This window comes from Vipera berus, assembly GCF_964194415.1.
Source record: "Vipera berus genome assembly, chromosome: 12".
In the NCBI taxonomy this organism is placed as follows: domain Eukaryota; kingdom Metazoa; phylum Chordata; class Lepidosauria; order Squamata; family Viperidae; genus Vipera; species Vipera berus.
The window spans coordinates 21,585,547-21,593,551 of NC_138215.1; positions in this window are offsets into that span (position 1 = coordinate 21,585,547).

The window sequence follows — 8,005 nt, forward strand, 5'->3', positions numbered from 1 at the left end:
GCTTCCTGGGCTTTTTATTTCATTTACAGTTGTCACTCTGTTCCCGGCAGCTTTGCAGCACTCTAGAGCAGGGGTGTTAAACTTCCAGCTCCCAGGCCGGATGTGTCATACCAAAACCGTGCCTGCCCCATTGCCGGCAATGGGAACAAAGTTGTGATACGTTGTGACACATCTCGTGATGCTGCAAGTTTCACATCCCTGCAGAGGGATCTGACCATACTTAGCACACTGATGCAGACAACAATCCCACCTGCTCTAGTTAGAGAGAAGCTCCCGGTCACCAACGTCTTTCCCTCAGAAGATCTTCTGGAAGCCAACCAGCCTGTCCTCAGAATGGAGGCTGTCTTGCCTGACTAGAGGAGCCCGCCCCCCCAGGGATGGAAGGCAGAAAAGGAGGCAGGCAGACAGGGGCCCTTCTCCTCCCCCCATCCTTTAGCTTAGACATGTCAAACACAAGGCCGGGGGCCAGATCCGGCCTGCGAAGTAGTTTCATGTGGCCCGCAAAGCCATCCTGGAAACAGTGAGGGAATGGCCCTCGCTGCCTTGGTCCTGGCCCAGGCCGGCTGGGAGCCAATGTACAATTTCATGATGGCCATCTATGCTGAAATCCATTCAGTCTTAGCTCCACAAGGCCATCTGGAAACAGCGAGGGACCAGCCCCTGCCACGTCAGCCCCGCCCCCTGGGTGCGCGCTGGGGAGGTATCACCCTTTGTGAGGAATGAAGAAAAGCACCATCGACTGGAAGTGGCCAGCACATGGCCTTGCCTACTTTGGGCAGGCTAGGGGCTGGGCAGCATTCCGCTTTTCTTCAGATTCATACCACCCAGCTCAGCCTCTCGGCACTGTGAGGAGAGCACGCCCTTGCCTGCCAAAACTGGGCAGGCTGGGGGCTGAGCAGCATTGTGCAGGTAAAATCGGCTGTCACGCTGCTCATGGCATCCCCTCCCCCAGAGCCCACCAAGCCGGATATGTGAAGTAGACGAGGGCCATGTGCTGGCCACTTCCAGGCGATGGTGCATTTCTTCATTCCTCACGAAGGATGACACTTCCCCAGGTGCGTTTCTTGCCTGTTTTTCTCCCTCCCTCATCTCAAATATTTTCCCACCACAGGAAGGAAGGAAGGAAGGAAGGAAGGAAGGAAGGAAGGAAGGAAGGAAGGGTCTGAGTGAAGTCCTGCCTTAGTCCTTCCCTGCTGCCCTTTCACCATCTCCTTGCCCCCTCCTCCTGGCCTATCCTGGGGGTCTCCCATCCTATTGCTAAGGAACCTTTGGATACAAAGCCAGGTCTCCTCACATGGAGAGGGAGTGGGCCTCCCTCTTGACTTTGCCCTCATACCCATCGTGAGCAACCTAGCTAAAGAGAGCAAGCACAGCAGCAGCAACCTCGAGGAGGAGGTAAGTGCAGCTGGGCGCCCCCTTGGGAAAGAGGGGCTGGGCTTAGTGCCGCAGGTGTTTGAGGGCTGGGCTGGGCATTTGACCTCCGTGCCACCATCCAGCCACCCCCCACCCCCACCCCCCGCATGGCCTGAGAGGAACAGTGAAGCTCCTCCAGTGGACCATGCCTTGGCACTTGCCCCAGTCCCATCTCCTTCTGCCAGAGACCCTCAGATCTGTCCCACTCCTGCCCAGGCCCCCATAGGCACCCTTGACCCGAACGATATAGAGCTGGCCATGCCCACCCAGTAGGCCACATGCACTCCAGCCATGCCCACCCAGTAGGCTGCGCCCACCGTGGCCACAACCCCCCCAGGGCAACCGCAATGCTGATGAAGCCCTCAGTGAAATTGAGTTTGACACCCCTGGTTTAGTTAAATTGATCACAGCTCTGTCCTATGATGGGGCTTTCTCTGGCATTCCAGGTTGTTCAGGGCTGGCAGTGAGTTGATAGGATGACTGTCACAACAAATCATTTTTGACATATATTCAGGTAAATATAAAAGAGCACCTATAAAAGAAAAGTGACTTTGGGGATGAAAGAAAATATCAGGAAAGATTATGTGGATCCAAAATCCCTTTGGCAATTTTTGCTCTGTGAAACTGACTAGTGTACATCTTGGTCACCAGATCCCTACATGGGTAGAAAAGTATAAAAGGTGAGAGCAGCAGGTAGGAACCAGAGGGGATTCGGATTATGACCACTTGCTTTCTGGGATTGAACTGAACATTTTTATTGTCAAGTTAGCCTTTCAAAGCCTTGTACTTCTCAAATGTCAGTGGTTTTAATGCAGTGGCTCTGATGGCTTCAGCATAACAGCTTTCCTGTATATTCCCACTCAAAAAGATATTCAAGATTCTAAAGATCCCCCCTGGAAATGGTTTCAGGTGGGCTATTATCTTGATAGTTTGTAATTGGCCTCAATAAACTGCTAGTTTGGCTGACTCAGGTCAGGCCTCTATGTCAGCTGGCTTGTGTTTAGTGACCCTGTTCCAAAAGTACATTGTTAGGAAACCCATTATGAACACTGCACACACTCAGGAGAAGTGGCAGTTTTGCAGATTGATGGTGCGATGTTGCCACTTTAGAGAAAAGGATCCATGAATTATTGACATAATGAGTTAATGTTCCTTGATTCTCCAATGAGGCTGGTGCTATTTAATGGCATTCTTAAGGTCCTTCCGAGGGAAAGAGAAAACAGTAAGAGTCCTACTTCACCCTGGGCAGATGCAAGTTTTCAAATGTTTAATAGGTAAGAACTGTATTTGTTTTTACTGAATTTATTTATAATGGAGTGTGGCAGGGGAAGAGCTTGTAAAAACAGTATAAACACAAAAGTTGTTTAATTTTTTTCAAAAAGCCTAACTACTAACTACTGCAAGAGGCGAAGCCCTTAGCAAGTTTAAATCAAGCCTGCTGGCCAATCTAATTTGTAGATTGTGCCTAAGGAGGAAACTTCATCTCCACTGAGTAGGGTTTGCAACCAATGATCTGCAGGGTACCTCCCAATTCTATGACTTGCAGCTCATGCAGGGCAAATTCTGCAGCACAAGTGATTACCTCTTCTACCCGATTACATGTTAATTCTACATAAACCAGCAGAAGCTATCTGAAGTGGGCATTCCAACCACAGGGGATGGTGGTCTTTCATGGCCCTGTAATCTCCCGGATTACTGAAGATCACTGTACAGTAATACAGTAATAAACTGTACACTGTACCCTTGAAGACTATGCAACTGAAGACTAAGCTTGAACAGTTGCAAAAATGTAGTAGCTCATGTGTTTGCAGTACACTCTCAATACTATAACATCTTTATTTTGGGAGCTATGTTGGTGACCAGTTTGTCTCTGAATGCAGTTCAAGGTTGGACTAGAAGATCTCCAAGGTCCTTCCAACTATGATGATGATGATGATGATGATGATGTTCTATACAGTTTGGGGCCTGATGTGTTTGGTGTTTCTGCCCATATCTCTGCTGAAGTTCTCCACTTACTGAGTAGCCCTGTGGGAAGAGGCCCAGCAGCAGGAGCTAGATCTGGGGCCCTTTGGCCCTGGCTGATGGGAATCTATAATCATGTTATTGAAAAAATAATGCTAGTGAATATTTAGAAAGATGGGCAATTTAGAAATGTTAGAATACTCAATACTCAATAAATGCTAAATATTAAACATTAAGCAGCATAGCTTGCATTTGCTTGCTAAATACAAACAAGAATCTAAGTCAGGGATTCTTGAGTCTCATCTTTATAGCCAAATCTGACTAACTGTAGACTTTACAGTTTGACTGCTGGTTGATCTTTAAAGATTAAATGCCAATCAGCAGTCAGGGTAGGAACCCAGACGGTTCCATGTCCAGTTTTCTGTGGTCTGTAAGCATGTCTACCTTGCTTCTGAAGATGCCAGCCACAGCTTGCATGTTTCCTGAAACATCAGGAAACCAGTAGTATTGGCCATGGTTACTGAATCCTAAAGCCCATCAAATACTGGCTGCGAAAGTATACATGAAGAATCTTTGTAAGTTTCAGAAAGGCAGGAAGCTCCTTCAGGGACTATGCAAAGAGAAAGCTGGGCATCTTCTTGGAACTTTCTGAATTTTAAGTTGACCTAAGTGTCTGAGGTGTTAGGACGCTGAGCTTGTTGATCAGAAGGTCGGCAGTTTGGTGGGTCGAATCCCGAGTGCCGCGTAGCAGAGTGAGCGCCTGTTACTCGTCCCAGCTTCTGCCAACCTAGCAGTTCGAAAGCACCTAAAAATGCAAGTAGAAAAATAGGGACCGCTACGGTGGGAAGGTAACAGCATTTGGCGTCTAGTCATGCCGCCCACATGACCACGGAGACGTCCTCGGACAAGCGCTGGCTCTTTGGCTTGGAAACGGGGAACCTTTACCTTTACCTTTTTAAGTGTCTGAGCTGAGCTTTTTAGGCAGCTATTATTGTTGAGGAGAAATGCCTTCAGTGGAACCCCTCGTTCTTGCTTTAGTTTTCTCCCCCTTCATCCACATTCCCATCGGGGAAACAAAATGATTCTCTCTGTTTTGTCTGGGGAATGGCCTCCTTTTGTGATCTCAGCCTTCCAGGGCTGAATTCCTATAGACCTGTCTTTTGGCTCGTGCTAGTGCCACTTAGCAGACTTGCAATGACAGTTGTTAAAATGAATTCAAATGAATTAATAATGATTACCTAATTATTCAGGAGTTTAGCACTTTAGAAGCCATTTCACAGTGATGCTGAGGCTAATGACTTCACTTATTTCCTATTGTAAATCAGTTGAGGGGGAGAAGGAAAGAGGGGAAGGAAAAACCCCGCCTGAAAGTGGGCACTGGGCTTTATACCACAATTAGCAAATCACACCAAATGGTGATTATAAATGGATCTTCAGTTGTGAACTTGTGTGGTAAAAGGTCTTCTCCGCAACATCCTCTTATTTTTTGTCAGCCACGCTGAGATGATCTCTTCATTGAGAAGACAAGGCAGTACCTATTTTTCCATATGTAATCCATATATAAACAGTAGCAGAATTAGCAGAAATGACATAAACTTAGACTGCAAACAGCACAATAAAACTTGAGCAATAATTCAACAACATGTGTCTTTTGAGCAGGTGGACAACATGACCCTTTGAGACCTGCAAGGAGGGCAGGTGGGATACCTGTAGCATCCCTGTTCTCACCGAACCCTGAGAGGCAGGAATCCTCCAGGTGGTGCCCATTCTGGGTAGCTGTGTTCTCAACAGAAGCCAGGGTTAGCTACCATCTCACACTTGCTTGTGCTTGCTTAGTCTGGCATGGACTCTGGGGAGGGTGGATGGGAGGGGAAATGCGTGGGGGAATCTTGCTTGAACCTGATTGGTCATGGGGGGCTGGTCAGGGATGGGAAGCAGTTAAGGGAGGGAAAAGTTGAACTTAAGGATTTTGGTGCAGGATTCTCAGTTCTCACTGTGCAGTACTGCAATGCACTTGACTTTTAATAAAACTATACCTTTCTCAACAAATGGAGCCAAGGATTGTTTCTATTTTAGAGGTTTAAATTTGTGGCAGCTGTGACACAGAAATTGTTACCTCTGGGTAAAACTATTCCAATCCCCAAAGGACCCTGCTTTTTTCAGATTGAAACATTTTTCAGTGGGAAAATGGGAAAAAGGCTTTCTTTTACATAGAAAAGCAGAGGCCAATAGATCTCAATAGATCTCAACATTAAAAGCAATTAAAAGCCTCTTTAAATATTTTTCTTTTCCTCTTTGCAGGCATCACTATTTTCTGATGTGTATGCCCAACAAACCTCTTCCCCCCATAAGTGATATTATTTGCTTCAAGGAAACCAACATATGAAAGTGGCCTGACTTGACAGGAAATTTGTTCCTTCCATTGATCTGTGGTCATAAAGAGCTTGCTGCCCATCTTGATGCAAAAGGTTATCGGGTTGATGCATGTCAGCTCCACAGGGATGTGGCTATGGTGACCTTTGGGTTTGGAAATAGGCATGCAGGGTGATAACATGAGAGTCAGTGTTAAGCAGCTCCCATCCAGTTGAGACAAGGGAAGGTTGTGATGATGTTCTTCTGAGTTTTTCAAACAGTATGACCTTATAGGATCCTATCAGCATGTCTTTAATTCAAGATATTGAAGACAGCATTCATTGATTGTGACATCTGCACTGAAAAATAGCTATGTAGTCTCCTATAGTCAGATGGTATCTTCCTATTGAAGATAAAAATAGCATGGGTTATTTACTCCTATTTCTAGAACTGATTCACACCGCCACAATGATATGGGCGATCTCTGTTCAAATGTATAGCCAAGCCATGCAAGTTCCCACAACTGAAGAATGGCTGTGAGGTGGAAGCTGACATCACTGCCTGTCTATGGCAACAGAGCTGAGCGGGGTGGGGGGGTGGGGAACAGGGGTTGGGAGAATGGCGATCAGGAGAGACTGACCTGGACGGCCTTTCTCAGCCTCCCACCTACCTCACCTCCAAGGGTTTTCTTGAGGGGCTGAGCGACCTGCGGCCTCTGAAAGGTTTAGTAAGGGGAGACCTCTTCCTTCCGGTCTTTCCCAGGTTCCCCCGAACCAGTCCGGAGTCTCTTAATGAGAGAAGCGGCCGGCTGCTCCTCTCTTAGGAAGGACCGATTGGCTGAGCTAAAGGCGGAAGGGAAGGGACGGACCTGCCTCGCTCCCACCAGGTCAGCCCCTCCTACGGACTGCAGCTGAGACTCGGAAGAAGGGCCGGCAGCCCCGCGGCCTCTGCTCCGGTTAAGAACCGCTCGGCTGCTCTTCCAGGGCAGGGCAGGCAATAGGCCGTGCCCGGGCATGGACAGCGCTACGGCTGGGCGACTGGGGCGTTTCGTGAAGCCTCCGCTGGTTCTTTCTCGGCGGCCGGCCGGAAACCGCTCCAACTCCTAACTCCACTCCGTCGAATTGGGCCGAGAGGCGCCCGAGGAGAGGAGTTCTCCTTTTTCCCGCTCCCGCTGGCGAAGTCCGAGTCTCCCGCCCTCCCTCTGAATTCCAGCGGGGAACAAGCAGTGAGTCGCCCCCTTCTCACCCCCGCGCTCAAGCACCTCTGGGGGCGAAAGGAGCGCGTTTCGAGAACTCGTCTCGCGGCTAAATGTTGCCAGGCACTTTTGAGTCAGCTTTGGGGTTGCGTTTGGTAGTTCCAGTCCCCCGGCCCAGCGCCAGGTCCCGTCGGGTTTGTTGCTTTGGAAGGGGGCGGAGAATGCAACTCCTCTGTCCTTTTCCTGAATGCGAGTAGTAGCTAAGACCATTTTCACTTTTTAGCAGGAATGAAGAAATTAAGGAAGAGGTAATAAATTTGTTTTTTTTTCTTTTTAAAATGTTTTCTACTGCAGGCCTTAAGTCATAGATTGGTAAAGTTCACTACATTTTGTAAAGATGAAGAACGTAAAGTGTCATTTTTTTTTTGGTGGCTAATCCGGCCATTAATTACATTCAGACCTGACGGCACTCTAGATACTAATCGATGTAGGCCACGTGTTGGGGGCCCCGCTAGGTGGCCACTTTCCTTTCTCGGTGCGGCTTAATCGTATCAACTTAAGTCCGCAGTCCGTTGTCGTTCCCCATTTGAATGCTCCCCCGCCTCTCCCAGAAATCTCCTCCGGTTAAATAGAAAGAGAAACAAAAAACGACCCTGTGCCTTGGCAGAAGCAAAGGAGGCGGCTCGGCGGGGATGACAAACCCGCTTCGTCGCTAACAAGTGGCGCTGGGAAACGGCTTCGTTTTGCAGAGGCGGGATTGGCTCCCTCGGTGATGCGTTTGTTTTTTTCAAGAGAAGGGAAAAATGCGGGGCTGTTTTTCTTAGGACAGGCCACTCGTAACAGACATGAATAGAGAAGAATAATCTAGTGTCAGAAGTGTGTAAGCTTCACAATGTCGATTTGCGTTGATTACTTATTCTGTCGATAATGACGATGTCATCCGTTCTATCGTGTCGGATTCCCGGCGATTCTATGGACCGACTCCCTCCACATTTCTTGATCTCGTACGCTTCGTCCGGTTGTTTTATGCTCTGACTGGTGTTGGCTTCCATGAAGTCAGGCCACCCTGTGGCCAACGCAAAT